Below are 12262 nucleotides of genomic sequence, written 5' to 3' on the forward strand. Positions count from 1 at the left end.
AGGACTACTGAGACCTCAAGAACAATGGCAATGGGTTTTTGATCCTACTGCACGTATTGGCTTTGTGGGAGCCTAGGCAGTTTGGATGCTCACCTTACTAGACCTGGATGGAAGTGGGTGGTCCTAGGGCAGAGAACCCTGATTGCTCTTTGGGCTGACAGGGAAGGGGACTTGGTTGTGGGAGGGGGAAGGAAATGGGAGGCGGTGGTGGGGAAGAGACAGAAACCTTTAATAAATAAATAAATAAATTTAAAAAAGAAATAAAAAAATTTAAGGCAATCTTGTTAAGAAAAGGTTATGATAAAATATAGTAAATACTTTCTATGATAATATTTTTGTAAGTTTAGTATATTGATACAATAAAATGCATTAACAGATTTTTCTCTTACTGACTCATTCTGGAATTTCTGAATAAATCCTGCATGGTCTAGGGTACTATTCTTTAGAAATGCTTTTAGATGTGATAAGATTTATACCCTTTAAAATGTTTAATATTTTTATTAAGATAAACAGTGTGTATTTACTTATTCATTAGAGGCAGAGTTTTACAGTGTGGCCCAAGCCAGCCTGGGACTAATGATCTTCCAATACCAGCCTCATCAGAAACTGAGATTACGGGCAGATGAATAATTTTTAAAAGTCAATTGTTTACTTAATAATACAAAATATTGTTCCTTACTCCTCTGAAGCCATTTGTTTTTCTTCTTCTAAATTATTTACTTACATCACTATTTCCTGATAGTTCTATTTTTAATATCATATAGAAACTTTTGGATTATGGGATGTAGTGTACATACCCAAACATATTCATACCTAAGTAGTGTATACTCTTTCAAGACCATGTAGTTCTACCATAGGTTTTTGTTATTGCTATATACTTTATGTTATTAAGATTATATAAACCAACAAGTCATGAAATGGACTATTATTAGATTTCCTTCTTTTACTGTTCATGGTTTTCTTTAGGAATACAACTCTTCTTGTTTTTCTGTCATCAATCACTAATTCACACTCTGTGGTGGTCTGAATGATGATGGTCCTCAGGGACACAAATATCTGAATGATTGATCTCCAGTTGGTAGAACTGTTTGGGAAGGATTAGGAGGTGTGGCCTTGTAGGAGGAGGTGAGTCACTGGGGGAGGGCTTTGAGGTTTCAAAAGGTCCCTGCTCTCTCTGCCTCTTGCCTATGGATCAAGGTGTCAGCTCTCAGTGACTGCTCCAGAGCCATGCCTGACTGCTGCCATGTTCCCTGCCTGTCACAGACTCACGTACCCTCTGAAACAGTAAGCCTCCAATAAACCATTTTTTTTTCTGTAAGTTGCCTTAGTCATGGAGTATCTTCAGAGCAATAGAAAAGTAACTAAGATACGCCCAGACTTTGACATAAGGAAAACCTCATTTCAACACTTCTAAGCAGCCTATCCAGCTCCTCCTTCTCAATCATGTGTCCCACCTCAACCTTCTGTCCTGCTGCAGTAAGGACTGACATTTCTCTTGACCTGCTGCCCAGCTGCCTTCCTATAACCCCTAATTTCATCTACAAGATATCTCCTTCCTCCTGTTTTATTTACTTTTCCGTCCCTGTGATTAAATATATATCAAAGGCAACTTAAGGAGAAAATAGTGTACTCTGGCATATGGTCCCAGAAAGAGAGCCCACCGTGGTAGGGGAGGCACAGCAGCAGCAGGTGGAGGTGGAGCAGAAAACTGAGAGGTCAGATTTTCACTCAGACTTAGGGATCTGAACGTGAACTGGGGCTGGGCGGTTGTAAACGCTCAAAATCTGCCTCCAGTGACAAAATTCCTCCAGCAAAGCTCAAACCTCTAAAGTGGTGTTTCTCAACCTGAGGGGGTCACAACCCCTTTGAGGTCACATATCAGATATCATTTCAGTTAATAACAGTAGCAAAATTACAGTTATGAAGTAGCAATAAAGTAATTGCATGGTTGGGGGGGTCACAACAACATGAGGAACTGTATTAAAGGGTCGCAGCATTAGAAAGGTTGAGGACCACTACTCAAGGTTCCACAGCCTGTTAAGGAGAAGGGTCACTTGTTCCTCCCAGGCCAAGCAGCACCAATAACTTCTGGGAGCTCAGGAGTTTCCCTTCAGTGCCAATGGAGGTTTATCTTGAACTTGGCTCTGCTCAGTTTTCTTGGTAACTTATTTCCTCTGTTCTTCCTGTCTCTAACCCTTATTCAAATATTGGCCTTCCCCAATTGATCTTTGAGTTTTATCTATCTTTCTGTCTCTCTTTTTGTGTTTTCACAGAAACTTCATCACAACTTCGTCTTGACCTTCGGTAGCTCAATTAAAAAACAAACAAACAAACAAACAAGGATATGTAGGAGAATTTTAATTTCAGACAAAATATTTTGTGGGACCTATGTTAACTAAAAAGGGCTTTTTGCTTCATTGAAATTCAAATTAAACACTGTGTCCTGAATTTTATTTGTTTATTGCTAAATTTGACAGCCTTTTTCAAACTCTCACTGAATCTGTCCTTTCTGCAGCTCCATTTTAAATCGCTGAACTCCGTGTCTCTCTTCAGTTTCTCCTTTCCCCCTTTTAAAAGATGGTGTCTCACTGGGTGGTGGTGGCAGGCAGCGGCACACACCTTTAATTCCAGCAATCAGGAAGCAGAGACAGGCAGCTCTCTGTGAATTCAAGGCCAAGTTGGTCTACAGAGCAAGTTCCAGTACAAAAGAGAGAGAGAGAGAGAGAGAGAGAGAGAGAGAGAGAGAGAGAGAGAGAAAGAGAGAGAGAGAGAGAAGGTGTCTCACTGTTCTGCCCAAGACAGAGAGCAGCTGCGTTCCACAATCTGTACCATCACAGAGAGATAGATGCATAGTGTAGACATCAGACTGGCTGAGCCTCAACTGCCTCAACCTCTTCTTTATATATTCAATATGAAACCTTTTCTCCCATCTAGTGATACTGAGGGCTTTAAAAAGTTTTATTTTGCTCATATATGTTTTTCTTTTCTTTTCTCATCTCTACCTTTCATGTCAGTTTCCTCTCACGTATGACAATCCTAGGCTAACAGAAGAATGATGGCCCAACCTGGCGAGTATGAGTTTGGTGAACATGGGTAGAATGTGTAAAGGTAGACCTTCCTCCATGTTTTGCTGGGGAGTCTGTCAGTATCTGAGGTGATTTGAATGAGAATGGCCACCATGGACTCGTACCTTTGACTACTTGGTCCCCAGCTGATGGAATTTTGGGGAGAGATTAAGAAGTGTGGCCATGTTAGAGGAACTGTGTCACTTGGGGAGAGCTTTGAGGTTTCAGAATCCCATGCCATTACCAGTCAGTCCCAGCGTCGCGTGGTTTCGTTCCAAGATTTGAGCTCTCAGCTACTGTCCCATGCCATGCCTGCTGCATGCTCCCTTCCATGATGCTCACATACACTCCAAACAGTCTTTCTTCTGTAAGTTGCAGTGGTCATGGTGCCTTAGAACCACAACAGAAAAGCAAGACCACAACCAGACCACAACGGTAAATCCTCTCATTTTCTTTCTGAGAAGAATAAATGTGGCTGTCAATGTTTTGGAGAATCAGCAGAGAAGACAGCAAGGGCCCAAGTAAACAATTTCTGTAACCCATCCTCCCTTAATGCTTACTTGAAGTAGACTACCCTTGCCTCCGTGTGCCTGCTGCCCTGAGTCCATGTATATCCTGTGGCAGAAGGAGAGAGGCCACTCATCCTTTGGAAGGCAAGGCCTGGGAGCCTAAGTGCTCCTGGTAGGATTGTGGCCTCTCCCTATTGGCAGAGGAGTTTGCCTCCACCAGTCGTTCAGGCTCTGGGCACTGCTGAGGTGAATGCTCTTCGGGCTGAGGTTTTAGCTTTCTCTGGTCAGCCAAGTCAGCTACCACCTGCTCATCCATCTTCGAATGACCCGAATTGTGTGACTATTGTCTCTTCCTCTGCAACACCAGGCTCTTCTGGGCAGGGGAGGAGAGTGAGGAGGATTGAACCCAGGACCTCAAGTGTGCTAAATCCATGTTCAAACACTAAGCTGTAAGCCAACCACACCTCACCCCTGCCGTTCTCATTCCCTGTGTCCTTCAGGCTTATGTGTCTTTAGTCATTTTACTAAGGTCATAGGGAGAGAATAACAGTAAACATTTCTGTCATTGTGTGAGGTTATTTTATGTAGAATTTTGCGTCCATTCATAAGATTACCCATTCTTCCAATAGTTTCAATCGGGGTCTGGCATTTTACTTGCTGACTCACAAAATGGCTGCCTTTTATTTATTTATGTTTAAGTAGCTCAGAATAGCATACATAATGGCGGTTTCCCGTGTTGATGTTTAGATGGGTCTTGGGGTGTGGCTCATCTGTGTTGTCCTTCCCCAGCGTGCTCTCCATCCTGGCTTTGGTCCCCAGCACAGGGCTTTAGAGTCAGTTGTTTTCTCGGTGTTAGACTTCTGTTTATTTGTCTGCTTTACAGAGGTGAGGTGTAGACGGGATGTCTCCACGGAGTCCAGGCTGGCCTCTTACTCAAAATTCTCCTGCCAGTGGGCAGCAGTAGCACACACCTTTAATTCCAGAACTTGGGAGACAGAGACAGGTGGATCACTGTGAGTTCAAGAACTGCCTGGTCTACAAAGAGAGTTCCGGGACAGGCTCCAAAGCTACAAAGAAACCCTGTCTCGAAAAACCAAAAACCAATAAAAACAAATTTAAAAAAACATTCTCTTGCCTACTTCCTGAGAGCTAGAATTATAAGTACCAATGCTAACTACTTCAGGCTGTGGTTTCTTTGTTTGTTTTCTTATTGGATTTCCAGTGTCTTCTGTGGGAATCGATCTGTTGTAGTTTTCTTCTTTCTTGTATCCTATTAACTTACTAGTATCCTATTAACTTATTATTAATTTACTGTACTTATTTATTTATTTATTTATTTTTCTTTCAGGACAGGGTTTCTTCTGTGTAACCCTAGCTGTCCTGGAACTCACTATGTAGACCAGGCTGGCCTCAAACTCAGAGATCCACCTGCCTCACTGTGAAGCCCAACCCACTCTTGGATTCATGATCCTCCTGCCTCAGCCTCCTGAGTACTGAGATTACAGGTGTTGCTATAACAGTCACAACATATCTGTTAACATTTTAAAATACCACAATTGTGGGGCTGGAGGAAGTTCCCCAGTTAAGAACACTGACTGCTCTTCCAGAGGCTGTCCATATTGGGAGCTGAGGAGGATGACTGACCAGGTCTCTTCCTTGCCCTTCCAGAGGACCACGGTTCAATTCCCAGCATCCACAGGGTAACTCACAACTGTCTGTAACTCCAAGAGCTGACATCCTCACACAGACATACATGCAGGCAAAAAATTGATGCATATAAAATAAAAATAACAAATTATTTTAAAATAAAATAACACACTTGCAGGTTGAATGCTACCTAGCCTACAACCCAAAATCTAAAATACTTCAAAATCCTGAAACGTTTTGAGGGCAAAATGATGCAAGTGGAAAAAACTCCATATTTAGTCAAAAATGTTATAAAAATTACCCCCAAGCTATGTGTATAGGTGTTTACGGAACACAAATGAATTTCTTGTTTAAATCTGAAATCTGATGCATTTCTGGTTCCAACCACAGACAACGGATGCTCAAGCTGCGTCATCGAGAAGCCCCATTACTCCCACTGGGGTGTTCTAGCACCTCCTCGAAGGCTCCTCCCCAGCAAGACCACAGTCTGAGCCCCCGTGTTTTCTCTTCCCTTCCCTGGACCCCTGGAATCTACTTTTCCCTCTTCTGTGGCAGTTTCACTATTTTTTCTTGGGGATTCCTGTTCCCCTCCCCACAGACACTCTTCTCCCAGCACTGGGTTGTTGGGGTGTGTTTTGCTTTTCCTTACTGGCTATCCTCTCTCTAGCCGCAAACCCTTTGTTAAGGGAACAGGATGTTGGATTCACCATGTGAACTCAGATCTTAGGTATAGTGCTTGTGTGTTCTAAGTGGAGAGCCTCGCAGACTATAGAAGGTGAAGAAAGTCTAGCCCCTACAGACTGAACTGTGGAAGCTGCCAGTACCTGCTTAGCACTTGTAGGAACCTACTGTCCCTCAGACTTCTTATAGAACCAAGTTTAGGGGAGAGAACCCAGTTCCACCTTCAGCTCTTCTGTGACTTTGGTAAGGAAAACTGAAGAGTCACCCTGGAACTACGCTGACTTTGACCGTGTCAGTCCAGCTCTTCTCAGAATCTGTTGCCTCTCCTGCTTCTCCTTCCACACTTATTCTCAAAGAACTTGCTTGGCCCGCTCGGAGAAGGAAGCTCCCAATTCTGTCTTCTGGGAAGCCAGTTGCTATAGTTTACTACAAAGTGCTCCCTCCCACCACACGGCTCATGCTATGAAGGTTTGGTTCCCATCTGTGGCACCGTGGAAACAGTGGATCCTTCAGGCCGTGCTGTCTGGTGGGAAGAAGTCAGGTCAGAGGAGGCGTGCTTTTGAAGGCTGTAGAAGCTAAGAGGTCCTTATGCGCGCAGATGAGCACTAGAGAGACCAGAATTGTTAAAGATGCAGGCTTGTCTCTTTAAAGGAAGGAGACATCTTCTACCCAGAAAGGATGTAGTTTACAACCTGGTGATCTTTAGATCTTTAGAGCCAGGCTTCATCTGAATCCCCCAGAATACTATGTTGTGTGTGTGTGTGTGTGTGTGTGTGTGTGTGTGTGTTTCAAATCCCAGATCTTCCTCTCTAAATCTTGATCATTGTTTCTCAGTCCAAAAGAATCCTTCTGAGTGACATCACAACAGCCTAAGTAAATTCTTTGTTCTCTTAGGGTCAGGTCAAACCCTGACTCCAGCAGACACTGTGCTTACCTTAGTCATTCTCCCTAGACCCTTATCTTGAGCATTGTTTCTAAGTCAACAGAAGTCACCTCTATGGAAGAAGGTCACATGTACTTTGTAAAGATCATCATCAGTGTAAACATGTAGACTCCAGACTGAGTTGCTATTGGGAAACTGTTTCCCAAAATTGTGCTGTGCTTAAATATAGCTAAAACAAACTATCTGGCTTCAGACTCCAGAAGGCTGAACGAGTGCCAGCTAACTAAAGTTGTACTGAACTGAGCATCGTTCTTGACTCTCCATGGATCTTTTCTCTACCAGCAGTAACGCTTGCAATGACACCCAGAGAAAGCTGTGAGCCAAAAGACACGTTTCTCTTTTTAAGGTGATTATCTTATATAGTTTGTTTCAGTTATGAAAGCCAGCTACAGCCAGGCAGAGGCAGCACAAGTCTTTAATCCCAGCACTCAGGAGACAGAGACAGAGGCAGGCAGATCTCTGTGAGTTCAAGACCAGCCTGGTCTACAGAACTAGTTCCAGGACAGCTAAGGGTTGTTACAAAGAGAAACCCTATCTCTAGTTAGCTGCTCTTGCAGAGGGCTGGAGTTTGGTTCCTACCACCTGCAGCAAGCATCTCACAACCATCTGTAACTCAAGCTTCAGGGGATGATGGGACCTTCACCTACACCTGACCCCTACTGAACCACCCTCTACATGTGACACACATAAACAAAGGCAATAAATCTTTAAAAGAAAGACCCAAACAATGACAATGCTAATAGACATGCTAACGTGGTGGGGGAAGAGACCCCACCCCTTGACAAAGAACTACAGGCAACTATGGCTTCTGAGACAGGGTCAACCTTCTTCAGTGATGAGCTTTAAGTGGTTATAAATACACAAATGGCCAACTGTGAAGTCACATATGTACAACTCTAAACAGACTCACCAAGTTGTATTTATATATTTTTGCTTATATATGTAGCAATAATAATCAAAGAAAAGGAAGGGGGGACATGGAAGGGATTGGAGAGAAAAGGCATGGGAAAAGTTAAAAAGAGGAAAAAGAGGAAAACAAAGGGCTATTAGTTAAATTTTTTAAAAAAAGGATTTAAAAAAGAAAGAGGGAAGTTTGAGGGAATGGCAATTGTCTTGGTTTAAGACTGGCATACATGCCAGGTGGTGATGGCACATGCCTTTAATCCCAGCACTGGGGAGGCAGAAGCAGGTGGATCTCTGTAAATTCAAAGCCAGCCTGGTCTACAGAGCGTGTTCCAGGACAGCCAAGGCTGTAACACAGAGAAATTTTGTCTTGAAAAATTTAACAAACAAGCAAAACAAAACACCCCCCCCCCAAAAAAAGACTGGAATACAATATCTATGTACTTCTGAGTTTCACGCTGGTACACTGGAACAAATGCCAAGTTCTCTGTCCTCACAACATTACCTTTTACTGTGAAAAAGCCTCCAGAACGGGTTAAAGATATAAGTCTTTCCTAACTCTGCACTGCCCGCATTCAGAGAGTAATCTCTGAACTCAGTCTCCCATTGCCCCTCCCGAAAGTTTGAAGCTCAGGCTGCTTTTGGGAAAGAAGGTTGAGTGGGCATATTATTACCTGAGTGGAATTAGGTTTCTGTTTCATAAAGATTGCCATTAAGACTGAAAGCAATCCAGCCACAGCAGTAACCACCCACACCCATAGGAAGGTGTGCTTGAATTACACTTGGCTGTGCACCTGATTATCACTTTGCAAAAGGCAGTAACTCGAGGTGGACCTCAGTGGTCACTGTGCCCTTCGGGTGATGGCTGCATAGGAATCCTGGCTTGGATGGACCCTGGACAAGCCTTACCCATGTATCAGCACAGAGCAAGAGGCTGACCATGATTAATCAACTAATTACGACAGGCTGTTTTCGCCTCATGAGTGACTTACTGAATGCCTTTATGTTTCTCTATGTGGTCGTGGCTGGAAACGGAGTTCAGTTGGTAGAGTGCTTGCCTAACACACAAGACCCTGGCTTTGACCCCTAACACCCAACAAAGAAAGCAGAGCTTAACTCTATACTGACTTGTAAAGAGTGTGACAGCATTTCATTCAAACTGTCCGTCACCGAGGGTACATCAGGAACTTCCTCTCCCTCGAGCAAGCATCACCAGGGTTTGTCACGATGGAGCACTGTCACAATGTCACATCACCAGTTCAAGTGTCATCAATGAACACATCAATTCTTCTCTTTTGAAAGACTTAGGAAAAAGGTTGGACTCTTGCAACCTATGGAATACAGGTGACATCAGCCCTCAACTTTGTCTTGTACGAGCAGCAAGGTTTTTCATTCTTACTAAATTCACTGACAAAAGTTAGCACAAAACTCTGAACTTTCAAAGAGAGGGAGGGAGGGAGGGAGGGAGGGAGGGAGGGAGGGAGGGAGGGAGGGAGGGAGAGATTATCTGTCATCCTGAGTTCCTGTTCTCTCATGCTGACTACTGGGATTACAGAGCAGTAACTGACTCGGTTAAGTGGGCAAATGCTCCCCCTCCCCCAGGGCCTCAGGTTTCTTATTTTGTATGCAGCAGCCTCTCACTCCCCTTGCCTGACTGGCTGCTGGCTTAGAAGTAGAATCCAGTAGACATCATCACCAGAAAGCCACACTTCCCTGGGAACTCTGGGTATCTAATATGGTGACTTTAAGCCTGTGTTTCATGACAGGAAGTTGAGAACAGGGAGGTGAAGTGGCTTCCCCACTGTACTCTCCTACCTGTCTCCAGGAAAGAACAAAACTGCAGGACACAAAGTCTCTACTGTTTCGAGACAAAGTTGGGCACCAGGAGGAGCTGAAGAGCAGGTAGGAGGACATGAGGCAGGGCGTCTACCTTACTTACTAGGTATGTCTAGAAAGACAACTCTAATCCTCTTCCTGTTTCTTAATAGTCAAAAAATAGTAACTTCTCTCTTCCTGGTTTCCCGACCCTGGGGCGTGGTGAGGAACTCAGTGAACCTCAGGAGCCACAGGCTGAGTCTCTGCCGAGTTTCTGTGCAGACCGAGCACTGAGTAAGTGACACTTCCTGGAAACCTGCCCATTTGATTTGCAGATAACAAAAGCCTGGGGCCTTCCTGTCGCCTTGAATCTACTTAACTGCCAACAGAGAAAACCACCACTGATTTCCCCTGCAGTCCCCTAGGCATTGTGTTAAAATGGAAATTATGATTCTATTCGCTGTGTTTGGAGCCACTTGCAGGTGCTGTCTAAACTACCTGTCCATGGGCAGTGCTGAGGGGCTGTGGGACCACCATTTCTTACTACTCAGGTCATTGTTTATTCTTCCACTTGGAAGCTCTGCAAGTCACTTTCTCTACCTTGTCCTTTTGTCCTTCTTTTTCCTCCCTGCTTTGCTCTTTCTTCCCATCCACCTCCCAACCAGACAACCCTACTGTCTCAGAGCCCATCACAAGTCAAGGCTGAAGAAAAACTTGCAATTTCTCCTCCAGTCTTCTCTCCTCGGTTCCTAGGCTTTTTAGTGCCAGAAAAATTAAGGTCCCCACTCACCACAAGCTACAAGGCCATCACTGCCCCTAGAGCATTTCCTACCGTATTTAGTTTTGTATAACAGACTTTGTATAACAAAGCATTATTGCCTTCATTTTATCAATGAGAACACTTTCATAGCATAGACTTAGAAACCACTTTCGCTAAAAACCATTGCCTCCTTTCTTGGGCCAATATGAGAACTAAGTGACAAGTAAAAGCCTGGTACCCTGCCTGCATGTTGTGCCTGTCTTCTTTAGGTCAGGCATGGAGAGATGGCTCAGTAGCTGAAAACACTTGCTGCTTTTCCAGAGGACCAGTGCTCAGTTGGCAGCACCCAGGTCAGGCAGCTCACACCATCTTGTAACTCCCCCGCCCCACTCCCTACCCTGCCCTGGGAATTCACACACACACACACACACACACACACACACACACGCACGCACGCACGCACGCACACACACACACATGCACACGCGCGTGCGCGAACATCTTTTACAAAGAAACATTAGGACATAGTATTATTTTCTAAAGCAGCGGGTGCTCTGAGCAGAGAGCCAGAGGCCTCGACGGGTCAGTGGTGACCCAAGGCCTTGGCGGGTAAGAGACAGACAGATAGGACATGCAGAGAGAGTTTCGGTATAGAGTTTATTTAGTGGGTTTATGGAAGGGGGAGAGGAAAATGGAGAGGAAGGGTGAGAGAAAAAGAGAGAGAGAGAGAGAGAGAGAGAGAGAGAGAGAGAGAGAGGGGGAGGGAGGGAGGGAGGGAGGGAGGGAAGAGAGAGAGGCAGCAACCACCTGTTGAGAAGAGGGACTGGAAGAGAGAGAGAGGAATACTGGAGGAGGCAGAAGATCTCCTTGCCTAGGCAGAATGGAGGGAGTGGGCTTCATGCCTTCAGACTCAATGTCCTTCGGCCTAAGTGCCCTGACCCTCATTCTTTCAGTTGACGAAGAATACATAGAGCTGAGCCAGTATTGCTGATCCTTGCTAAAAAAAAAAAAAAAAAAAAAGTCATGGATCTTTCTGCCTCACTCATGGGAAACAAACCTGCAAAAGGTATATGCCCACACACTCCTCTGGGATGTACTAATATCCCCTAGAAAACAGCTCAAACTGAATGCCTAACAACAACTCTTTAAATCTCTAAGTTTTACAGGACCTTTCTAATTTCTGCCAATGGACAGGTAAATAGAAGGAGTTAAAACATGTGGGAAGGTGCCATCTTGGTTAAGGATAGATCAAATGTCTTAACCACCATCTTTATTAAAGGTGGTCATGTGACTGCACCACTCTGCCTGGGTGGCAACTGGGGCAGGGAAGAGCCACAGACTCCAAACCAAGTGGTGTCTGCAGCAGCCTTCCCCCACCCACAGCCAGGGCAATTATGTCACCACTTGTCACCAGCTGCCCCCATGCCATTAGCTATGCTTTTATAAATTCCTCTTACACTGGCACATTTGCGCCATGGTACGCCTTGGCAGGGCCCACTGAGGCGTTCATTTCACGTAAAGACCCTCCCTGCCTGTAACAGACCCACTCTTTAGGCCTTAACAAACCTGCTTTGCATTTCATTAGGTACCAGCAGCTGTGTTTGCAACGTGGGAGGAACAACCTTTGTCTCAGCACACACTGGTTTTCCCTTTCTTATTTACTCAACATGTGTGGTTTATTTTATATATGTGTGTGTGTGTGTGTGTGTGCATTGTGTGCATTGTGTGCATTGTGTGCATTGTGTGCATGAGACTTTTGATTAAACCCTATATGTGTGACTATAAGCTAGCTTTATATTCATATAGCTTTATATGTGTATGCTTGTGTGTATGCAACTTAAATTCAACTGTGCATATATGCTCATATAATTATTGCTTAAAAATGTTTTAAACCTTTCTAATGAGCTCTGTTCATTGTATCTCCTTCTAGACCAAAAAG

The sequence above is a fragment of the Alexandromys fortis genome, unplaced genomic scaffold (genome assembly GCF_014885135.2).
Source record: "Alexandromys fortis isolate MF-2015 unplaced genomic scaffold, M_Fortis_MF-2015_v1.1 scaffold_175, whole genome shotgun sequence".
In the NCBI taxonomy this organism is placed as follows: domain Eukaryota; kingdom Metazoa; phylum Chordata; class Mammalia; order Rodentia; family Cricetidae; genus Alexandromys; species Alexandromys fortis.